The 25,023-nt window shown below is 42.5% G+C and overlaps 1 protein-coding gene across 2 annotated transcripts in view; it reads left to right on the top strand.

Moving 5' to 3' along the window:
• Positions 1-25,023, top strand: part of KCNN2 (potassium calcium-activated channel subfamily N member 2) — a 474,348-nt gene that overhangs the window by 203,220 nt on the left and 246,105 nt on the right. The gene's annotated exons all lie outside the window — the stretch shown is intronic.

Genomic DNA, 25,023 nt, shown 5'->3' with positions numbered 1-25,023 from the left:
GTGTGTGTGTATATGTATATGTATATATACACACACACAGAGAAAGAATATATATAATGTATATTAAATATGTATATATTTATATATATAAATGTATATATACATATATATGTATATATTTATATATATAATATATATATTCTTAATATATATTATATATTATATTAATATGTATATATATAAATTTAATATGCATAATGGACAATGAGCATGTGTACCTTTTGCTCCAGTGTGGAGTACTATCTATACTATATATATATATACATACACACACACACATATATATATATGTGTGTGTGTGTATATGTATATGTATATATACACACACACAGAGAAAGAATATATAATGCATATTATGTATATATTTATATATATAAATGTATATATACATATACATATATATGTATATATTTATATATATAATATATATATTCTTAATATATATTATATATATTATATTAATATGTATATATATAAATTTAATATGCATAGTTTTGACCCAGAAATTCCATTTTGGTAATTATATGTGACAGATGGAAATTCAGTTCTATGTAAATATCTGTTCACAAGGATATTTACATAAGCGTTGTTCACAGTGACAGGAATTGAAATACAACCTGAATGTCCATCAAAAGAAGAATGGTTACATTAATTTAATTATTTCTCCATTCAGTCCTTAGACCAATGTTAGCTCTATTTCTATTGAACTGGAGTGAAATCTGTGTTATAGTAAGTGGAAGAAAGGCACTTCAGAGTAACTGTTAGAGAAAGACAGGGGCGCCTGGGTGGCTCAGTCAGTTAAGTGTCCAACTCCTGATTTCGGCTTAGGTCATGATCTCACAGTTGGTGAGTTCGAACCTGGAGATGGGCTCTGTGCTAACAGTGTGGAGCCTGCTTGGGATTTTCTGTCTCCCTCTCAGGGGTAGTTAAAAGTGACTACACCATTTTCCTTTTCGAGCAGGTGGCAAACAGAGTCCAGACCAGATAGGACCATCAGTGGAATTTTTGGACATAATAGCTAGAAAGACCTATTGCTTGTTTCTTTAAAACGAGAGGTGGGGGGTGGGGCACACCTGGGTGGCTCAGTCGGCTAAGTGCCCAACTTCAGCTTAGGTCATGATCTCACGGTCTGTGGGTTCGAGCCCGCGTCGAGCTCTGTGCTGACAGCTCAGGGCCTGGAGCCTGCTTCAGATTCTGTGTCTCCCTTGCTCTCTGCCCCTCCCCCGCTCACACGCTCTCAAAAATGAATAAACGTTAAAAAGCATTTAAAAAAATAAAACAAGAGAGAGGGAGAGAGAGAGAGGGAGAGAGAAAGAAAAGGAAATATGTGGACTTCCTCAGACACTAGTCCAGACATGTCTCCTTGCTAAAGTTTGAGATGGCAGCACAGCTTCCTGGTGTTGTATCTATGTTTTCCACGAACTGTGCTGCCTGAAGCTGTACTTAGGTTAATATAGCAGGTTGTGGGTCTCTAAAGTCATAAATTCCAATTCATTTTCTTATTGGGTTGGCGTCTTTAAAATGGTGGCTTCATTTTGGAGCTCCTGTAACTGCTGGGTTATTCTGTAACTCAATAATAACTCGGAAAATGAAACCCTTAAATAAAATAAAGCAAAAAAAAAAAAAAAGTTAATTGCTGTCAAATTACTCGGCATAAAAGCCAAAAAATAATGAGTCTACAATGTATATGCTGTTTAAAAAGAATTGTCAATTAATGGGCTCAGCCAGTTGCAAACAAATTCATCAGACAAAAGCAGGTGCTGATAAAATATTTAAGCCCTTAAAATAATAAAGGAAGATTAAGGTGTCCAAGTTGATGAAAATAAACATTCTGGGGTAAAACCAGGATAGGTTTCTTCCTTAATCAAAAACGCTGGTCCTGCTGTCACCGTCGTGGCGTGGCGTTTGATATGCAGGTGAAGGAGGGGGAGAGGAGTTTGGGTGTCTGGTCAGACTTATAATGGCCTGAATGGTAGCAGGATCATTGATGGATGTGCTCTCTCTCTAGGCAAGTAATAAAACACCTTGCAATTGTGTAGCATTTTATACTTCAGCCAAAGCCTTTCACATATATTATTACACTTAATCTTCTCGAGACTGTTGTTACTAACAAGAGGTTCCGAGAGTAAGATGAATTGCCCAAGTTTACATGGAAACTGTATCAAAAGTAGATTTGCTAATTTTCCTGCATGGCCTAGGTTCACCCACAGGATACCTGTGTTTTTGTTTAAAGCAGCTCTGACGAGTTGTTTTTCTTCCAGAACGATTTATCCGCCGGCAACATAACAATCTAAGCAATTTTCTTGACAAATTTCAGTATTCTTTCTCAAAAAAAGGGGGGGGGACCCCAAAAACCCATAGAGCTGCCTGAGATGATCCAGTTCCAAGTCATTCAGTTTACACATGAGGAAAGCAAGGTCCAGGATGGTTAACCAACTCTGCCAAGGTGCATTTAGCATGTTGGAGAAGAGTCTAGAATGAATTGACATACTGTACACACCCAGGCAGGGAATGATCTTTCCGTTCTCCTGGACTGCCGCTCATCACCTTGTCACCCCATTTGCCCGCGCCATCTCTGCTGAAACTCCCAGGGAATTCACTCTTGAAGGTCGGTTCGGTTGACTTGGTGCGGCTTCCAATCCCTCAGGGATATTAGAACCTACGAACAGATTTGGTAGGCTAGAAATGATTTCTTACGGCATCAGGGTGACCTTTAGTCTTTAATACAATATCATGGTTTGGATTTCTGGTTTTCTCCAATTTGTTGGTTGAATTGTCCCTCATGTTAATTCGTACCTTCACGAGTGTCAAGCCATCTCTCTAATTCTGTCTGTAAAGCTGTCTCCACGCTTCTTCCAAAAGTAGCTCTCTCTGTAAAACTGCCTTACTGGGGTGTCCAGGTGGCTCAGTCCGTGGAATGTCTGACTTTGGCTCAGGTCATGATCTCACAGTTCGTGGGTTCAAGCCCCGCATTGGGCTTGCTGCTGTCAGCACAGAGCCCACTTCAGATCCTCTGTTCCCTTCTCTCTGCCCCTCCCCCACCATGCTTGCTCTCTCAAAAATAAACAAACAGTAAAAACAACTGCCTTGCTAAGCACTCAAGTATTTCTTGGAGCACAAATGTATCCCATATTAAAAAGACCAGGCTAGGGGCGCCTGGGTGGCGCAGTCGGTTAAGCGTCCGACTTCAGCCAGGTCACGATCTCGCGGTCCGGGAGTTCGAGCCCCGCGTCAGGCTCTGGGCTGATGGCTCGGAGCCTGGAGCCTGTTTCCGATTCTGTGTCTCCCTCTCTCTCTGCCCCTCCCCCGTTCACGCTCTGTCTCTCTCTGTCCCAAAAATAAATAAATGTTGAAAAAAAAAAAAAAAAAAATTAAAAAAAAAAAAAAAAATAAAAAAAATAAAAAGACCAGGCTATACAGTCATTTTGTTTGTTTATACCCATAAAAATACCTAACAAACGTAATTTGAGGTGATTATATATCCTGTTTGGTAAAATTATTTTGTGATTCCATTTGGCATTGAGGGCAGTCTAAACTTTTAGGTAGAGATAAATGGTGTTTTTGAAATTTAGGAAAGAAACATAATGTCAAGGACATTTTTCATGTCTGAATTTCTGCCTATTATAATGATGTATTTTGGCCTCTGAACTGAATTGTTTCCAGAGTAGAATAAATCATTGAGAACCCAGAAAGGCTAGGCAACAATCAATAATTATGCCAAGTGAAGTCAACATGATCATCATGTAAAACTAAAAAAATCTAATATTTTGTATCCTCCTGAGTTTGACTGTACATTATTTTAAGGCTGATTAAACAGAAAAACATTTGTGATAGTCATAATCCCACGGAGATTTCCAAAGCCAATTGGTTTTTAACTTTCTTTTTTTTTTTTTTTTGGTTTTTAACTTTCAAATGAATTACTTTAACTCCATTTAGAAGCCTCAATAAGTAATGCTTTTTGTCATCTGACATAATAGTAATTTCTAAAACCTAAGTCAATGAATTACTGGAATGTTCCCAATCGATAAAGAATAAAATGAACACTTTTGTTGGAATAGACTTTCTCTGATTTGCGAAATCATTCCAAGGGCCATAGTCGAGCAAAATGTATGTTACCTGGAAATGGTTAAGACACTATCATTGGCTAATGAGGAGGATCAATGATTGATGGGAACCAAATGAATGAGGAAGTATCTTTGCTGACCTGGCCTGTCATGGACAACTTCCTACACCTGTTTGCTTCCCCCTGCTGTTACTTGAAGAATGAATCTGTCACCCTCTGCCAATAAGCACCCCCCCCCCAAATCCATTTAGATTAAAAGGGCACTATAACATTGGATTATTTAGATTTTGAACTCTGGCTGTACTATTGGCAGGCACCAAAAAGCTAGCAAAGTGCTGGAAATGTCGGCCAAAGCGAATAACTTCTGCCCTCTTGAGTAACTTCTGAAGCCATTTTTATTTTTATTTTTTAAGTTTATTTATTTATTTTGAGAAAGAGAGAGCGAGCGAGCACGAGTGGGGGAGGAACAGGGGGCGAGAATCATAAGCAGGCTGCGTGCTGTCAGTGCAGAGCCCTACGCAGGACTCAATCTTGTGAACTCGTGAGATCATAACCTGAGCTAAAATCAAGAGTCGGACACTTAACTGACCGAGCCACCCAGGCCCCCCTGAAGACATTTTTAATGAGAGGACCAGGAGTGAAGACAGATTTAGGGTCCACTTTCTAGTTAAAGTTGTCTATCCAGTAGTTAGATCAGCTGCAAAAAATCGTTAAATCAATCACCTAATGTTTTTAGTAGCCTGAAGTTGCTAAAGACATGGCTGCACAATCCTTTCTCTGATGGAGTTTAGCGGACATTCTTGAGTCCTTATGTAAGGGTAGATTCGGTTCCCGCTCTGCTCCAACAGGAGTGTCTGGTGTGATGTCTGCGGCCGTGAGGCATGTAAGGAAAAGACAAGGAGTCGGTGGGCATGGCTGAGGTGTAGAACATCTTCGCTTATTTGTGAGCTGTGTTCACTCCAAATTTCTTTTTTTTTTTTTTTTTATCTTTTTAAAGTTTGTTTATTTTGGGAGAGACCATGCAAGTGAGACAGGTAGAGAGAGAAAATCCCAAGCAGGCTCCATGCTGTCATTGTGGAGCCCCATGCAGAGCTCGAACCCACGAACTGGGAGATCATGACCGGAGCCGAAGTTGGATGCTTAACCGACTGAGCCACCCCAGGGGCCCCTGTTCACTCCAATTTTCTTAAGAAACTGGTCATGTACAATTAATGAGAATATTATGTCTTGGGTTTGGAAAAGACAAAAGAGAAGCCAAAGAAAGAAAAGAAATGAGAGGACCAGGTATAGTGTTTGTCATGTAGATCTCCCCTAGTCTAAGACAAAAGAGGCTGTCAACCAAAACAGAAAACTGTGTAGGTGGTATGCACTTTGCACAGTAGAGTAGGACCATAATAATAATGAGCGTACAAGCCAAAAATGTACATAGAGATCTTAATAATTGATGGGAAAAATTAAGATGGTCCCACGATCGTTCAAAATTTTGGTCAAAACATCAAAAACTCTCTTACTGTTGGATAGAAATCCTTAGAGAAATTAAAAAAATAGCACAACTTGGGGCGCCTGAGTGGCTCACTTGGTTGAGCGTCTGACTCTTGATTGCAGCTCAGGTCATGATCCCAGGGTCGTGGGATCAAGCCCTGCATCTGGCTCTGTGCTGACAGCTCAGAGCCTGGAGCCTGTTCAGATTCTGTGTCTCCCTCTCTGTCTGCCCCTCCCCTGCTCATGCTCTGTCTCTGTCTCTGTCTCTCTCTCTGTGTCCAGTGTTATAATATTTTTTGTTTCTTTGCTGTAGTTTCATCTTGGTCGATAGTCCCCTCTGTCCATTACCATTTTTGTAAAATGTCACATGGGTTTTTCCCTGGGGGAAGACTACCTGCTTTGCTGTCTGTGTGTGAACTGAATACCACATGAACAGTGACCAACCAATGACAGGCTTTGGGCCAAGTGTCTCTGTGATCGGTAGAGGTAGCAGCAAAATGTTCAAGGGTACATTGTACACTTTCTTATGGTTTATACACCGTGGTAGCTGAAATTTTAACTGTGTGGTCGAGGGGGCTCGTGGTTTTTAACCAAACCATGGCAATGGAAATCCATGTGTATCTGAACCATGCCAAACTCAGACTGCTTGCATTATCCTCTAATGTTTATAACATACTGGGATTAAGAATGACCCAGTGCAGCAAAGGATATTATTCGTAGCAGAGAGCACATCAGGACACTCTGGAGCCCCTTAGGGAAATGACTTTTTGAGTAGCAGACAGACCTGCCCACATCTGTCCTGCAGAAAAAGCTGGAGAGGACATCATTTCCATCGTGGGATGTCTGTTGGTACATGTCCCCAAGGGAAGTTAGAGAGGATGTGCAGAAGGTGGCAGTCTGGAATCAGCTGGGAGAGTAGATGATTCCTGGGAATATCCTCGAATGATAAGTGTGTGGAGGTCTCTTGTGAAGGTGAATCTAAAGGCAAGATCCTGGGGCTCCTGGGTGGCTCAGTTGGTTAAGCGTCCAACTTATGCTCAGGTCATGATCTCACAGTTGGTGAGTTTGACCCTTGCATGGGGCTCTGTGTTGACAGTGTGGAGCCTACTTGGGATTCTCTCTGTCTACCTCTCTCTCTGTCCCTCCCCCACTCATGCTTTCTCTCTTTCTCTCTCTCTCTCTCTCTCTCTCTCTCTCTCTCTCTCTCTGTCTCTGTCTCAAACTGAACATTAAAAATAATACTTTTAAAGTAAAGAAAAATTAAAATAAGTAAATAAAAATAAAAGCAAGATCCTTCAGTGACACCTGGAGGTAGAGCCAGAGAAAACTGGTTTGCCCTATAAGGACCCAAATTTGCACCTTTGTGGGTGTGGCCCGAGAAACAGAATTCTTAATCTCTTGCTCTGGGAGTGCTGACTTAAGAGCCACAGATAAAGTCTTGTCTCAAAAGAAGGTACCTGGAACATCTTGGAGGGTGCCTTTGGAGTACCCCAAGGGCCCTTTTACTCCTAAATTATATTTTTGAACTGTAAAATAAAAATTTTAGTGACCTGCTAAGCTATCAAGTGCCAGTCTAGACAATCCTAGAAAACGTAGCAAGGATGTGTTGGGAACCCTCTGCAAAAATGTGTTGAAAAACTACCTCTTAGCTGCGTCTACAGAGCCATGTTTCTATTCATTATCCTCCCAGAGGGATTAAGGTTAGATAAACACAAGGAATAACCTTTGAATCTTCACCCAGTCAGTAAAGTATTTTCACCTGTAATATTCACAAATAATGACAGTTTTGTGTAAAATCTCATAAGCCCTATATGCAGCAACTGCTAGATTATCTGTTTCTGTGGACACTCACCATTAAGGCAGTTTGCCTTCCGAATGAATTGGATCATGAGAAGTGAATAGAAGTTTCGCGGCTATCCAAGAGGTGGGGGAGGGGAGCAGGTACTTTGGTTTTGAAATGATACATCAGTTACCACTTCACCCCCTAAATAAGAGCTTTTGCAGCTCTAGTGAACTTTCTGGGGTTCTGAGCTGCATTTCCTAAACCTGTGCCAGTGCCAACCTTTATAAATGTCTGTCCCAGATGGATTTTTTTTCCCCCTCAACCAAGAACTGGCGCTGGGTGGGTTGGACTGCCACCATGTTATGCTAGAGTGGGCCAAAGGTAACATGCTAGGCTCTGTCCCTTCCCTCTCAATCAGCAGGGGCTGGGGAATCTGGGAATGGTTGCCAGATGAGGCCAATGAAATGGTGACCAGACTTTAGCAGACTCCTGCGTCGGGTTCAGTATGCCGGGATGTGAAACAGAACAAGGTGCTGGTGCCAGGAGCCACAGTGGCTTGTTCAGTGCTTTTGGGTGAGCCATTCCCAGTATGGCTTCGGATGGGGAGTTTCGTTGCATCATCACCCATCACCGTGTGGCAGTCACTCATCTCAGGATTGGAAAATTCCAGCCCAGACACACACCCAGAGTCACCAAGGCAAAGTATTTCAGCACGATCACTTCACTCTCCTCTCTGTCCAACCCCCAGGCCAAGCTGTGGTTCGGTAGGAGGAAAGAATTCTGTCCTCTTAGATTCTGCAGTTGGGCCTACGAATGAAGCTGGCGTAAGACAAACGAACAGAGAAAAACACATGAATTTATGTACTAGTTGTACTTGCACCTGGGAGTCTTGATTTTTTGAAAAAAATTTTTAATGTTAATTTATTTTTGAGAGAGAGACAGAGACCGAGAGACAGAGCGTGAGCAGGGGAGGGGCAGAGAGAGGGAGACACAGAATCTGAAGCAGGCTTCAGGCTCCAAGCTGTCAGCACAGAGCCTGATGTGGGGTTCCAACCCACAGACTGCGAGATCATGACCTGAGCTGAAGTTGGACACCCAACGGAATGAGCCACCCAGATGCCCCCAACATCTACGAGTCTTTAGAGGCAGGTGTAGACTCAAACAAGCTGTTAGGTCCATAAGCTTATATCCTTTTTAAAAATTAGTTAATTTTTAAATATTTTAAAAGTTTATTTATTTTGAGAGAGAGAGAGAGCAGGAAAGGGAAAGAGAGAGAACCCCAAGAATGCTCTGCACTATCAGCGCAGAGCCCAAAGTGGGGCTTGAACTCACGATCTGTGAGATCATGACCTGAGCTGAAACCAAGAGTCAGACACCTAACCCACTGAGCCACCCAGGTGCCCCAAATTAATTTTTTTTTTTTTTAGAGAAAGAGTGAGCAGGGGGAGGGGCAGAGGGAGAAAGAGAGAATCCAAAGCAGGCTCCATATCCAGCATGAAGCCCGATATGGTGCTCAGTCTCAGAACCTTGGGATCATGACTGGAGCCATAATCAAGAGTTGGACACTCACTCGACTGAGCCAGCCAGACACCCCCATAAGCTTGTATATCTTTTTACACAAAGACTGATAAGCTGTGGGGACGTGTGACAAGGTAGGGATTTGGGCGGGGGGCACAATTTCCTCATTGTGGGGCAGCGATTAGGAAATATAGGGGAGAAATTAATGAAAGCTAAGGGTTGTTTTAGTAGGTCCCATTTTGCCATTGACTCTCAGTCTCTGGTGATGAGTATTCTTTTCCTCCTGGGTCGAGGAGGGCACCTTTCTCATGGGAAATTGTGTGACCTGCTGTGAGGTAGAATGGGAGGTCATGGACCCCTTCCTGCATCTGCAGTTTCTCAAGTGCCTTCCGCCCGGAATAATATGCCAAAGAGGGGTGTTTGGTGGTGGTGCGTTCTAAACTTCTTCAGTTCCAGACTCCATAGCGGGGCAGTGATGGTTCATCCTTCCAGTGTGAACAGAACAGTGTGGCTGCTGAGGGGGCTGTGCTCCCTGCCTTGTCTCCCACCCCCACGGCAGAAAAAGGATCCAGTCGAGAGCCTGGAAGAGTGATCTTTGTCTCAGGTTTGATGCTAGGATGGCTGTAAGCTTCCTACCAGCCTCAAGATGATAATTTGCATATTTTAGAAAACACAGCAAGTGGCTTTATTTTTTGGAGGGGGTCGACAGGGCACCTGTGAGTGATGGGCGTGGCGGGGGGGGGGGGGAAGTGAGGCTTACCCAAAGTGGGGCTCAAGATCACTTGAGACATGAACTCAAGAACCCTAAGATCATGACCTGAGCCAAAGTCATGTGGTTAACCGACTAAGCCCCCCAGGTGCCCCAAAACACAAGTGTTTTGTAAGCCTACCCACATAGGGGAGACTGTGATTTAGCAGGGGGAGATGTGACTACAAAGTAGATCCAATTCTTCTTACTTTATGGGGTATTGAAATGATAAAGTGATGTTTTGTATAAGCCCCTGTAAAAAATATCTGACTTCTGGGGCCCCTGGGCGGCTCAGTTGGTTGAGTGTCCAACTCTGGGTTTCCGGCTCAGGTCGTGATCCCGGAGTCGTGGAATCGAGCCCCATTTCAGCTCTGTGCTGATGGCGGAGTGTGCCCAAGATTCTGTCTCTCCCTCTGTCTCTGCCTCTCCCTCTGCCCCTCCTTCCACTCATTCTCTCTCTCTCTCTCTCTCTCTCTCTGTCTCAAAATAAATATGTAAATAAATAAAAATATCTGACTTCTGGGTCCTACCCTAGCCCTGCAGAATCAGAAGCTCATGGTAAGGCCCCTGGAGACTCTATTTTAACAGATAATGGGTGAGGCTAATGTGTATTTGGCCCAGCATGAGTTGCTTGGCCAGATTTTTGGTTGTAAAGCAGCTGGCCTCCTACCCAGTATGGAAATCATAGCTGTCAGTGCTTCTGCTGCTGCTATTGTTGTTATTAATTACAACTCTAAAAGAGTTATCCAAAACTAGAATGTAGGGGCTGCCTTGGAAGCCGATTTTACTGTGGAACATGGCTGGGACTATAGCCTGGTGGTTAAGAGCACGGTCTTGGGCGCCAGTCTGCCTAGGATTGATTATTAGCTTTTCCACTTAACTAGCTCTTTAACCTTGGGTGAGTGACACTGATTCAGTTTCCTTATCTGAAAGTCAGAGATAAGAAATTGTGCCTATTTCCGTGATGTACTTGTAAAATGACTGTATCTCAAACTTACGATTAAAAAAAGCACACGTTTGGGGCACCTGGGTGGCTCAGTCAGATGAGCTTCCGACTTCGGCCCAGGTCATGATCTCACAGTTCGTGGGTTCGAGCCCCGCATTGGGCTCTGTGCTGATCTCTTGCTCAGAGCCTGGAGCCTGCTTCGGATCCTGTATCTCCTTCTCTCTCTGCCCCTCCCCCGCTCACGCTTTGTCTCACTCTGTTTCTCAAAAATAAATAAACTTAAAAAAAAAAAAAAAAAGCAGATGTTTAAAAAGCTTTTACCATCTCTGAAATCAGAGCCCATAGACAATCAGTGCTATGTTATAATACGAGGCATTTTTTTTTCTTTTCTAGTGGTGCACAACATAATGATGCTTCTTATAATCAGCACAAGCCTAGATTTAATCAAAGGTGGTAAATTATTTAATCTATGGAAATTGCTAACAACAGTATCTAACTCATTAGCAAGCATTCAGAAGGGTAGCTATTATTGATTTAGTTCTGTGTGTGTACTTTTTTCTTTTTTCTGGGAGAGGGATGATATTTCAGGTGGATCTTTGGATTTGATATTTACCTCCTCTGAGTTTAATTGGAAACCCTCCTTGTGCGTCTCTAAACACAATTGTTTTCAGAATTCATTATTGTCTTTATGTTTTGCACTTGAGACTCTTGAACTTTCCTCTTGATTTAGAGCAAGACCTTAGGCTTTTCACCAGGAGAATGACTGCTCTGGAAGTTTCTCCATGCTTCCTTCATTATTAGTTGGGTTGGGTCATAGGTGTTTCACTCAAGGCTCTTAGTCCCAGACCTTCTTGTAAAATAATACTCCTTGTTTCATCCAGATTCTTACATGGACAAGAAAAGGGAATATTAGGGTCTCAAGGTAATTGAGAAGATTTCAGCTTCTGAGTAGGTATTATGCACATAATGATATTAAGAACACTCCCCTTGGGGTGTCTCGTTGGCTCAGTCAGTTAAGCATCTTAGTTTTGGTTCAGGCCATGATCTCATGGTTTGTGTGATTGGGCCCCAAGTCAGACTCTATACTGACAACATGGAGCCTGCTTGGGATTCTCTCTCTCTCTCCTTCTCTCTCTGCCCCTCCCTGTTCACACACACCCACTCTCTCTCTCTCTCTCTCAAAATAAATAAATAAACTTAAAAATAAAAATAAAAAAAAGGAAGGCTCCCCACCATGCTCGGTAGAACAATGCCCAAAGATATTTCCACCATTAAATGGTGTCTGTAGCACCTATTATAATTTATCTCACTTAGAACTGGAAAGGCTAACGAGAAGTATAGTTAATTTTGGAATATGTCACCTAGTATAAAGTGTATACTTGACCAACTTCCAAAGAAACCCCACATATGAGGTGGGTGGTAATAAATAGTGAGGTATTTACAGGTCAAAGAGCTCAGAGTCTGTCTGAAAGAAATAGAGGACATAGATGTTTCTAGGCGCTTTTGTGAAAGATTGCCTTGCTTGTGCAGTAGGTGAGGCTTTATTTCCTGGCAGCTAAAGCAAAAAATAAGTGGACGTGGTTTTGTAGTCTCATTTACCAGCTAGAGAATTACATCAAATGTATTTGCAGAAGAGAAAACAGTCTTTGAAGCAACTACTTATCACGTGGGTTTCTGATCTTGGAGAGAGATCCAATACATTATCTAAAGCAAGCATTTCCAAGTAATTTTACCGGCTTGCTCCCGTCATAACGAATATATTATGAAATTCATTGAAGTTGTTCCCATGAGCTGGTAAGTTACAGAGAGAACTCTGAATGGAGTCGTGGCGTATAGTGACCATTTGATGAATCATTCGCACTGGAACCCTTCGGGAGGTAAAGGGCCCCTGTTGGTAATTATGTCAGAACAGCAGGCGGAAAGGCACAAATCTCCTGGTGAACACTGGCGTGAAGGGTCACCCAGCACAAGTGGTCCATGCCATATCCATTTCAGACTAAAGTTGGTAGGAAATTTTCAGGAGTTAAGTACTATGGAGACAAGGTTTTTGCATAACACGAAGTGTGAGGAAAGTGTAAGCAGAGTCAAAAAGCAGGGCATTATAGAAGCTCTGCTGATGATTTTTAGGCAATGAAGGCTACACTTTTTTTTTTAATTTTTTTTTAATGTTTATTTATTTTTGAGACAGAGAGAGACAGAGCATGAATGGGAGAGGGTCACAGAGAGAGGGAGACACAGAATCCGAAACAGGCTCCAGGCTCTGAGCAGTCAGCACAGAGCCTGACGCGGGGCTCGAGCTCACAGACCGCGAGATCATGACCTGAGCTGAAGTCGGACGCTTAACCGACTGAGCCACCCAGGCGCCCCAAGGCTACACTTTTTTGTTTGTTTGTTTTTTGTATTTTGGTTTTTTTTTTTTTCAACGTTTATTTATTTTTGGGACAGAGAGAGACAGAGCATGAACGGGGGAGGGGCAGAGAGAGAGGGAGACACAGAATCGGAAACAGGCTCCAGGCTCTGAGCCATCAGCCCAGAGCCCGACGCGGGGCTCGAACTCACGGACCGCGAGATCGTGACCTGGCTGAAGTCGGACGCTTAACCGACTGCGCCACCCAGGCGCCCCATGTATTTTGTTTTTTTTTTAAGGTCATGAATTTGAAGTACCATGGGCGAAATTTATAGGGGATACAGACATGGTACCCTAAATGCTCTCTGGAGATGTCCAAAAAGAATTTTTCTCTGACAGTATTATAATAAATTCACATTTGGAAAAAATCAACCCAGTGATTAAAACAGGCATAAGTTGGAGTTAGGCTGAATGAATAAGAGCTTGAACAGTTAAGAATTAACAAACAAAACAATTCCTAGCTTCCAGAGAGAGAGAGAGAGAGAGAGAGAGAGAGAGAGAGGGGAAGAGAAAATGAATGGGAAGCATTTATTTTGTTGTTTAGCAAGAGGTATGCTGATTTCTTGCAAAAAAAAAAAAAATTGCAGTGGGTCTAACAATGAGGAGAAGATTTTCAGGTCAAATTAGCAATGCTGAAATTTATCATCCTGGGTTCTGGGTCACAGGAGTGACTTAGGATCTCTGTGACTTCCGATTCATGTAATATTCTCCTTATGTGAGCTTTCCTGATAACTCAGGCAGTCTTGCCTAGATTCCTTGGCTCCTTGTGGCTTTTGTTGTGCCATACAAAGTTCAGCATGTACATTTCTAGTAAAATCCTGCTAAGAGTCTAGGAAAATCTAGGAGAAATCTTTCAATGCCAGTGTGATTCTCTGTCTTTATTTTGTACGGTCCTGTACAGAGACTGGAAATACCAAGTCTAGTGTGAGCATTTGGGTAAGCCCTTTAGTAAAAGGAATATTATATTATAAACAAGCTTCATTGTTTTAATTGATGCCTCTCCCCAAAGACAGCACAGTTTTCAGTGATCTGTCAGCCTATCTCTCTTTGGATTTAGAATTGGGACCTTGATGGAGTTGCTTCTTCATGGCTGGAATCTTGGGGTTCTAAGCTCAGCCACATAGGGTCTCAGGACAACTGGAAGCAGAGAGCCAGCCCACTTAGTGTTGAGCTCCTCTTCAAAGTTTCTCCGAGACCAGAGGTTTAGAAATGAAAGGCAGCTATATCTGCTTTGATGTGTTGGAACAAAATTAGAGACATTTTCAGTACTTGGATGGAAATGTCAGCTGAGACTATGAAAAGGTAGAGCACACAGGGCACATCTCAGGGAGTCTGATGGAAATGGCATCCAGGAGATGGCGAGTAATTGGACCCTATAACTGATATAATGAAGTCCAAGGCCCCTGAAGGAATGCAGGCAAGAGTCCGTGAAATGTGCAAGCAGGATTCAGAGTAAGTGGCAACATGGTCTATTTTGGGCCACACTTAGAACCATGTTGGTGTGACCGAGTTGTTCCCACTGTGAGTCTCAGTCTGGTACTAATTGAAAGATGCTGAATACTTCTCTCCAGCTGTCCAGAGAGCATTCGTTGCTCACCTGCAGTGCTGAGGAGTTTGTGACTCCCCGACCACAGGAAATAAGCAGGTTACTCTGGCTTTAAGGTTTTAAGGACATATCCAGGCCAAACGGTGTGCAGAAGGTTGATAGGGTTTGATGAGTGAGCCACATTAGCACCAATGTTTAAAAATTGAGTGACTTCAGGCAGTCAATTGGTTGTCTTGGTCAGTTGAATATCCGACTTTGGCTCAGGTCATGATCTCGCAGTTCGTGAGTTCCAGCCCTGCAGTGGGCTCGCTGCTGTCAGCCTGTCAGTGTAGAGCCAGCTTCAAATCCTCTGTCCCTCTCTCTCTCTGCCCCTCCCAGGCTTGTACTCTCTCCCTCCAAAAATAAATAAAACATTTTTTTAAAAAATAGAGTGACTTCACAGAAAAATATATAGACTTACACATTTTCTGAATAATTGAAAGCTCCTGTAATACTGGTTCCACATGTGTCCTGGTAGCAATCAGATGGACTGCTTGTAGGAGGGGGCAAGTGCTCTTCTACTTGCCACAGGCCTTTTCTCAACACTGAATTATGGTGCCGTCCTTACAAACTGCCTGCTTGTCCCACTTTTATTGCCCCTTAACCTTTATAAACATTTGATTTGTAACTTTGATCTAGATGGGTGGGAAGTCACCATGACTTAACGGAAGGTTCAGAGGCTTATAAGCAGATCTTTTTTTTTTTTTAAGTTTATTTATTTATTTTGAGAGAGAGAGTGTGTGAGCAGGGATGGGGGGAGCAGGGAGAGAGAGGGAAAGAGAATCCCAAGCAGGCTCCGTGATGTCAGCACAGAGGCCAATGTGAGGCTCGAACTCATGAACCTTGAGATCATGACCTGAGCAGAAACCAAGAGTTGAATGCTCAACCTGCTGAACCACCCAGGCACCCCTGAAACAGAGAGATCTGGATTTGATTCTTTCTGTGCTATTTATTAATGTGTAACATTGAACAAATGACTTCTCTGAGCCCGTTTACGTATGTGTAAAAGGAGAGAATGAATGCCTGCCTTGTAAAGTTTATTTTAATATGGATTCAAGAAAACGGATAGTAAAAACAATTTTTTTTCAGAAAATCATAAAAAAGAAAATATGTGGTATAACATCTGCACAAAACAACTGAATAAAAGGTAGGTGTTATTTTTGCTACTGTTGATGTTATTATGATTTGCTGATTCTTTCTACATTGCTGTTTAAAACAACAAATTATTGGGACACCTGGTGGCTCAGTCAGTTGAGAATCCAGCTCTTGATTTCATCTCAGGTCACGATCCCAGGGTGGTGGGATCCAGCCTCATGTTGGGCTCCATGCTGAGTGTGGAGCTTAAGATTCATTCTCTCTCTCTCTCTCTCTCTCTCTCTCTCTCTCTCTTTCTCTCTCTTTCTCTCTCTCTCTCTCACTGTCTCTTCCCATGCTCCTCCCCCACTCACACTAGCTCTCTCTCTCTCTCTCTCTCTCAAATAAAAAGAAAAAAATTATTTCATTAAATCTTTTCTTTGGCAACATTAAAAAAAAAAACCTTGTAATTGAAAAGTATGCATTAGGGGCGCCTGGGTGGCGCAGTCGGTTAAGCGTCCGACTTCAGCCAGGTCACTATCTCGCGGTCCATGAGTTCGAGCCCCGTGTCAGGCTCTGGGCTGATGGCTCAGAGCCTGGAGCCTGTTTCCGATTCTGTGTCTCCCTCTCTCTCTGCCCCTCCCCCGTTCATGCTCTATCTCTCTCTGTCCCAAAAATAAATAAACGTTGAAAAAAAAATTAAAAAAAAAAAAAAAAGAAAAGTATGCATTAGATACCATAACATGTGCATCCCAGCTGTCAGTTACATTTTATATCTTCTCACAATTATATTGTTCTCCTTGGTTATTTGGGTTTTTTGTTCCCTCTCAGAAAATACAGATTCTTCTACTTCTCCTTGAGTCTGATCTGAGTTTATGTTCTTACATTTAACTGGAGAAATAGAATAATACAGTCCTATAGTTTATTCATGGTTGGGACAATTTTTCTCTTTCTTATAATGCTTTAAAAGCATTTGTCTAGGGGTGCCTGGGTGGCTCAGTTGGTTAAGCGTCTGACTTCGGCTCGGTTGGTTAAGCGTCTGACTTCAGCTCAGGTCATGATCTCACAGTTCATGGGTTCGAACCCTGTGTCGGGCTCTGTGCTGACAGCTCAGAGCCTGCAGCCTGTTTCAGATTCTGTGTCTCCCTCTCTCTCTGCCCCTCCCCTGTCCACACTCTGTCTCTGTCTCAAGAATAAATAAACATTAAAAAAAAGCATGTTTGATTGATTGATTGATTGATTGATTGAGGGGAGGGTGGGGGCCAGCAGAGAAAAGGCAGACAGAGAAGGAGAAAGAAGTCCTGAAGCAGGCTTTGTGCTGACAGTGAGAGTCTGATGTGGGGCTCAAACACACCAACTGTGAGATCATGACCTGAGCTGAAGTCAGATGCTCAATTAATTGAGCCACCCAGACACCACAGATAGCATTTGTCTATTTCACATGTATTTCTTTACACTCCCCAGTTGGGTTATCAAACACGTGTGACAAAAATCAAGACAGGAAAAATACAGAGACACATGCAAGAAAAATCAAGACAGCAAAAATCAAGACAGGAAAAAAAGAATGGAGAGAAATAGATAAGGAGAGAAGCTTGAAATGACAGAAGTTCTTTCTGCCCTTTCTCCCAGCTGAGACCAAAAGGGAACTTGAACAGGGGAGGGAATCCCCACCATGTTCCGGATCCTAGGACAGGTGGCTCTCTACACAGATATACTCCTTCCTTGCTTGCCTTTACAGCAGTGAAGGTTACTGTACAAGACGGACCCCACAGTGGAGGGGAAACGCACTGTGAGGCCCTTGGTTTGATCCCATGCAAGGCTTTCTTTCCTGCTTAGCTAACAGAGAGGAGTAGCACTAAGCAATAAAAGTCAGTTTATGGCAGGTAAGCATCCTAGCAATGCCTCCTTGTACTACGGTGTGTGGGGAGTGGGGGACAGAAGGACTGGCTGGATGAGGAGATGCTTTGCTGACAAGCGTGCATGGCCACCCGAGATGAAGGCAGGGACTAGAAAGAAAAAAGAGCAGGTGGGGCTGTGAGCCTTGCTGACCTGTCCTTGACCCACTGCTGTGTCCGCAAGCACCTTGGCCAGCATCTGCTTCTCTTCTATAGGCAGGGTCTTTCCTGGTTTGTTGAAGACTGCTTTCATCCAAAAGAGCTCTGCTTCTGTCTGAAGGGTAGCACTTCTTCAATAGCCTTTCTGTGCACCCCAAGTGGCCAATAAGATCCTTTTCAATATTTGGTCATAGAAGAAAACAGCAGGGTGTTTTTGTTTTTGTTTTTATTCCCCTTTGTTTTCTTCCCCAGCAAAGCCCAAAGGCTGCCTTCCATTCTGTCTGGAATGCTGGGGCGGTGAACCAAGATATCTTTCCTGGTGCCTTCAACCCCTAGAAAAAAAAGTAAGGTCCAGAATGAATCATCAGAGGGGACATAAGGCTGCCTTGTGGGAATGCAGGTCGTGGTGAAAGCACACATGGAGGCTGGAACTAGTTTCCAACCCGTGCCGAGCAGAAGCAGTGGCAAGAGAGGCAACAGGTAAATGAAAGATCGTTTACCTGGACTGCTCACCTAAAACTCATAGCCACAAAACCCCGACAGTGTGGTTTTTCTCATTTGTTGAAAAGCTCTGGGGAAGGATATTTGAAGAGGAGGAGGAGGAAGATCTCTCTCTATTTGCCTTCTTCTTTCTTCTTATAACTATTCAGACTCTACCCTATTTGCACAATGGGTGTTTCACAGATGGTGAATCTTTTAGAGTTATCTTTCAGGAAGACTTTCATGGCTGTGTTAGATGGTTGGATGCTTGTTAAATCTTTATTGAGTCCTTATGATGCAATTGATCTGAGAGTCTTGGCAGTCTGCTTGAAGGACTTTTATTTTACATCATAAGCAAATGCCTGTAAGGGGACTTCATTAACATGGTCACTGAGGGAGGTCTGAGGATGAGGGCAAAAGAACCCTGACAGCACACGTTGTTCTAAATTAATGATAAAGTTTATAGATCTTTTATTCTGGGGTTCACTGGCAAAAAAAAATATTTTTATCTAATGAAAGTTTTTTTTGGGGGGGAAGAAAACCGGAAGTGCATAGCAGTATTTTGCTACAGATTATTTAGGAGAGGCTCCATTGTATAGAAAAGTAACACAAAAAGTCAGTATTTCCCTGGACTCTTTATTTTTTGAAATAAGCAGATGTTTTATGAAAGACCTTAAACTATTTCTACCTCAAAGAAAAAGAAAGATCTCCCAAAATGCAGTGAGTGTCGGAATCCTGTATATGCGTGTATTAGGAAGCTTTATTTTACGGATTTTGAGATTGTGGGGAGCAGGTATCAGCTTCTGTGAAATGACAAATAGTTTTCATTTCTTTAAAACTGATATTTAGGCAGAGATCTCGAAAATCCATCCTCCTATAGGTCATTTAATTTCTGCAGATGGCCCTTCTTTAAAAACTCATTTATAGAGCAAGGTGGTCGAGCTGAAGTGGCCCCCACTATCTGCAGAATGGAGCTTACATAGAAGTTATCGCAGTAAATATTTCAGAAAAAAATAAGTAATCCTAATAGGTATTAGGTCCTTTTAGCTTACAGTGTGTTTTTTCTGTATTTTAATAGAGCACTTGGATTAAGCCTTTTCTTTGTCATATCTGTGCCTTAAAGTAGTTGTTGTTTGCCCTACATTGCCAGCTTATCCTTATATCCCTTAATCTCCTGAAACTGTAACTTAAAAAAAAAAACCTATTTAAGTGAAATGTGTTCATTTACTTGGGGGGAAAAATGATCAGCGAGGTTTTCAAAACCCCAGAAAATCCATGCACAATTATGCTGAACGTTCTGATTTCACTATCCTGTTCAGTGGCTACCCATAAGCTTGGCTTTACCCCAAATAAACCTTAAGTAATCTGATGTATTTATGAGGTTGGATTTACTCGTTCTGGTCAATCAATAAGAATGCATTGGTTGCCACATTTAAAGAGCGGTTTGTTTGTAGGACTGTGCTTGCCAAATGACAAAGCTTAATGTAGGAAACCTTTTGCTTTAAATGTCTGGTTCTTTTTATTTGGTGTTGGGGGGTGGGGGCAGGTGTGGTGATAAAATTTGAAGGGAGAAGTAAAGAGGCACTTCAGAGAAGCGTCGTGTTTAAAGACCTTCCTCCATAGACACGTTCTGGAAAGGAGGAAGAAAACCCAGGTCTATGAGAGGATGCTGAAGGTCTCAAGCAGTGATGGGAAGGTCTGACCGTCTTCACTCTGGGCTATTTCACAGACCTATGTTATTCTAAGAATCACTTCCATGAGTACCTGCTCTCATTAAAAACTAAAGCCAAATGATCAAAATTGGGAAGTATCTTCAACAAATTCCAAATCCTGCTTTTCATACCCCCCCCCCCACACCCTCATTTCCTAGACTAATTAGGTCTCACATTAGCACATCCACTATTTCCTTAGCTTGACTCTCCAGTTCAAAGAGGAGACTTTGATATTCAAACGGCTTATAAAATGCACAAGTACTTTAATTCATCAATAGCAAGATCAAAGCAATTTCTGGTTTTAAATTAAAAATCGAAATAGTCCCCTTTTTCTCTCCAAAGAATACTTGGTCCTTAGATTGAACTATCCCTGACCCTTCTGGACCTCCTGCTGTTTAATGAATTCAATGGTTAATTCAAACATAGAGGCTCCTGGGGAGGTGTGGGAGGACTGGAAGAGGAAAGTAAAGAGGAGAATTTGGGGGGGGGGTCGGTGTAGAGAGCTCCTGGCTAATGGGGTGAATCTAATGAGAAGAATTTGTTGCAGGTAGAAATGAAGTCCTGCTCTCGGCTTCCACAAATAAATGACATTAGTAAAGGATATTCTCTGCGTTGACTCAGAGGTCAGTAGAAATTCTTAGGGCTAATGTGACCCTGGCTGCATAATAGAAGAACTTTGTCTTAGGGAGGGAATAGTTTTCCAATGCAGACATTCCCTGAATTGTGCTGTGGCGTCCAGGATCCCCTGGGTGAAGAAGGCTGCCAGGACCAGCAGGGGATCACACTGTATCCATAAACAAGAGCTGGGAGTTTGTCTTGGCAACAAGCTGATTCAAGTACAGTAAAACCTTGTTTGGGGAGCATAATTTGTTCCGGAAACATGCTTGTAACTCAAAGCAGATTTCCCCATAAGAAATAATGGAGACTCAGATGATTCGTTTCACAACCCCAAAATATTCCTGTAAAAATGATTACAATACTGTAATATAATACAAAATAATAAAGTACAAAGCATAAAGAAAAATAAACCTGCACTTCCCTTTGAAAACCTTCATGGTTGGTGTGAGGGAGACGAGGAGAGGGTTACTGTGTAGGGTGACTTTCACTATCACTAACGGATGTTGACTACAGTACAGTATTAATAAACTCTTGTCCTATGCTGTTTTTAATGTAACTGGCAGCTTGACCTAGAATGAAGCAAAGCATTCCTAAGCTTACTCTTGTGTGGAAAAGCAAAGGACTGTCCATAGGTGCTTTGAAGTGACAAAAAATACACTAGGGCCAGTTGTGGGCACCTTCCAATGTTATGAAAAATCACTAATTTCTGCCAAACACCACGGCCTGAGACCAAGCATCCGAGCATGGGAGACCATCACCCACAATCCCACAGAGAGAGAGAGAGAGAAGAACCATTGACTCAGTTGTGATCATGGGACATTTGACGTCACGTACTACTCATATTGCAAGACATCGCTCGTTGATCAAGTTAAAATTTATTAGAAATGTTTGCTTGTCTTGCAGAACACTCGCAGAACAAGTTCCTTGCAATCCAAGGTTTTACTGTATGATGTCTGTTAATGTTGGCTCTAGGCACAGGAGATACCGGCCTTTCTTCACTTCTGTCTGCTTGACTGTGACTCTTTATGGATATGGTCTCTTCAAAGCAGCCACAGTGCCCTTTGAAACATGTCATTCAGGTCATGCCACTGCCCTGATTACCATCCTCCAGTTGCATTCCATCGTGTTTCAAATAAAATCCAAACTCTATTCCATGCCTTCAGCATGCTCCATGATCCACCTGCCAGGCCTGCCTCGGCCACTCTCCCTACAGCTTGTGAGCCTCTAACCAGAGTGCCTCCGTTCCTTGAAAATTTTTAGAAGCCTTGAAGTAGCTTCCCTTCTGTCTGCAATCCTCTTGTCCCAATCTTTCCAAGAGTGGGTCCTTTTTTTTTTTTTTTAAAATCATTCAAATGTCATTAAAATTTTTTTAATGTTTATTTATTTGTTTATTTTTGAGAGAGAGAGAGTGTGTGTGAGTGGGGCAGGAGCAAAGAGAGAGAGAGAGAGAGAGAGAGAGGGAGACACAGAATCAGAAGCAGGCTCCTTCTTGAAGCAGACTCAGGGCTTGAACCCAGGAACCTTGAGACCATGACCTGGGATGAGGTCAGACGCTTAACCGACCAAGCCACCTAGGCATCCCTCAGATGTCATTTTAGATGTCCCCTTTTTTGAGAGGCACTCCCTGATTCCCCAGTTTAAGTACCTCTGTTGCTTTCGCAATTCAACTTGTGGAATTTTCTGTTTAGAACTTAACACACTTAATTTGCATGTGTATCTACCGTTACTCGGTCCCTCCTCCATACTAGAATATGGTATCATGAAAACAGATCGTATCTGGTTGCTTGACTCCTTTAACGCTGGCATTTAATAAATTCATGAAAAACTTAAAAAGCCAGGAAGCCCAGGACGAGTGGATAAAAAGGGATGGACAAAGAAGAGGCATGTTGAGTTCAGAGTCAATAAAAGTATTTACGCAAAGGCTGGGTAGTTGCTTGATGGAGATAAAGTAGACGTTTTTCATTTCATTCTTCCATTAATATTTACTGATCATTTGGTAGCTATCAGTCACTGTAAAAGGCACATAGGGAGAGAAGGAGGAAAACCTTGGGTGCCTGCCCTCAAGGAGTTTACCATCCAAAGAGGAGGAAGATGTGTGAGCAAGACCTCACAAGTACAATGCAATGTTGTATTAGAACTAGCTACACAAGGTACAGTGCCAACTAAAATTTGACAGAGACACTGTATAGGGAAACTCATTAGACTCTTGAAAGAAAATGAGTATTCCAGATGGATTAGGTGTTGAGGAGGGCTTTTGAAGGAAAACAGCAACATGAAAAGGGCTTGGTGTGTTCTCTGAAGTGTAAGGGCCTGGATACATAAGGGTGGAAGTGAGACACACACACACACACACACACACACACACACACACACACACAGAGAAAAGGGGAGGGGGTGGGGGAGAGAGAGACAGAGACAGACAGACAGACAAAAGGAGGGAGAGAGGTAGGGAGGCAAGAGCCAGGTAGGAGCCAGATGAGGAAGGGCCTTTATGTTTCTGTAAGGAATTTGGATTTTCTCTTTGTTGGCAGAGAAGAGCCTTTGTTCAAGGATCACATCTTCAGTCCGGAAAGATTAACATAACAGGCAGAAAGTGGTTGCATGAGGCTGAGATTGCAGTTATTTTAACAGATTAGAGATGGTAAAGGCATAAACTGGAGCATTCGGAGGCCACGGGGACATGTAGACATTTCGCGGGTAGTTAGACCAGGGTTTCCTTTGGTCTCCAACTCTATGATTCCACGGTTGTTCAGAGTTTTAGAAGGGGAAGAAAAAACTCTAGATATCATCTTTATTTCCTCTCCTTCCCTCCCAACCCACATCCAGTTCTTCAGCAGGTCTTACCAGTTCTCCCTCAAAACTTACCCTAAATGTGTCCCCTTTCTGTGATCTCTGCTTCCACCGCCCTACTCTGAGATGCCGACATCTTTTGTTCAGACTGTGCAGTAGCCCCTTACTATCTTCTTCTGCTCCTTCCCCTCCACACAGCAGCTGGTGATCTTTCTGAAAAGTAAATCAAACTGAGTGTCATATATGTGAGTGTTGAATAACTAAATTGTACGCATGAAACTAATATTAGATTATATGTAGACCGCATGTGAACTAAGTGGAATTTAAGTAAGTCTTAAAAAAAATGTGGAGTCTTTCTCCTAATGGCTCATGGGAAAAAAATTGTGGAAAATACAATGGAACCATGCAAAGTACATGTAGTCAGCTACATGAAGGCTAGAATATAGGTTGTGTTTCCTTTTCATTCTGCTAAATTTAGATCATGCATTCTCCAAGGGGGGTGATATCACCTTCAAGAAGGTGAGAATCCCTTCTTGGGGGACAAAAAGAATACAGAGTCTCTGCTTACCTCTTAAAGCCAGTCTTGAAATTCCTTTACAACTCAACCCCTTGGTTTTATCCCGTTCACTTCTCTGAAGTCTTTCTTCCAGATTTTTCATGGTTTTACCCCATCTTGTCTTTCAGCTCTCAACTTAAATCATGCTCTTCAATGAGTATCTGTAATTATTTTCTTGTGTGTATACGTTTATATGCACAGATATTAATTATCTTTCCTCATTGGAGGGGTGAGATCTGGAAGAGGAAGAATCCTGAAAATCTTGTCCTCTGCTGTGTCTGCACACAGTGCCTGTGACAAAGTCGAATGTGAATAAATATTTTTTAAATGAATGAGTAGAGGCACCTGGCTCAGTTGGTTACGTGTTGGACTCTTGATCTTGGCTCAGGTCATGATCTCGCTGTTGTGAGATTGAGCCCCATGTCAGGCTCTGTGCCGAGCAGAGCATGCTTAAGATTCTCTCTCTTCCTCTGCCCCTCTCCCCTGCTCTGTCTCTCTAAAAGATAAAAAATAACATAAAATGAATGAGTAAACAAAATAAAAGAAAACAGCTCTGCCTTGGTAGCTTTGGCTCTCTTTTTTCTGAGAGCAATTCCCGGGAGCCTCTTTCCCTCCTTAGTCTGGTTTGCCTCCTCTTCTGGCCTGAAGTCTTCCATCACAGCTGAGTGTTCTAGGAGATGCAGGTGACTTTTGTTTGAATATGGAAAACTGGCCACCCTCCCACCTTCCTGCGTTTACAGTGTCTGCATGGAGTAAGGCAGCCCCAGATCTGTTGTAAGTCTTAGCAGGTGCGACTGGAGAACCGGAGGAAGGGGAAAAAAAAGGAAGGAAGAAATTGTTCTCCTCAAAGACCATGTGCCATAAGTCTGTGACCACTGCAGGCTCCTGGACCATTTAGCTTCCCCAGGGAGTCATGCTAACTGTGGTTTATTTTTAAGCATTCAGGATAAGCACGTGATAAACATATGGTGCGTACGTTAGTAAGAATAGATTGTTGGGTGTTTTTCTTAGCATCTGAAGTACCCCACCGGGGAATTCACTGTCTCAGGATCTCTAGGAAAATGATCTCCAGGTGATGATTTAAAAGCATATCTGAAGATTCACTGATTAACAACAGAAATGATAGGGATGCCTGGATGGCTCAGTAGGTTAAGCCTCTGACTCTTGGTTTTGGCTCAGGTTGTGATCTCATCACAGTTTGATGGGT

The sequence above is a fragment of the Puma concolor genome, chromosome A1, assembly GCF_028749965.1.
Source record: "Puma concolor isolate L17-30 chromosome A1, mPumCon1.1.hap2, whole genome shotgun sequence".
In the NCBI taxonomy this organism is placed as follows: domain Eukaryota; kingdom Metazoa; phylum Chordata; class Mammalia; order Carnivora; family Felidae; genus Puma; species Puma concolor.
This window is presented reverse-complemented; position numbering and strand designations above follow the sequence as displayed.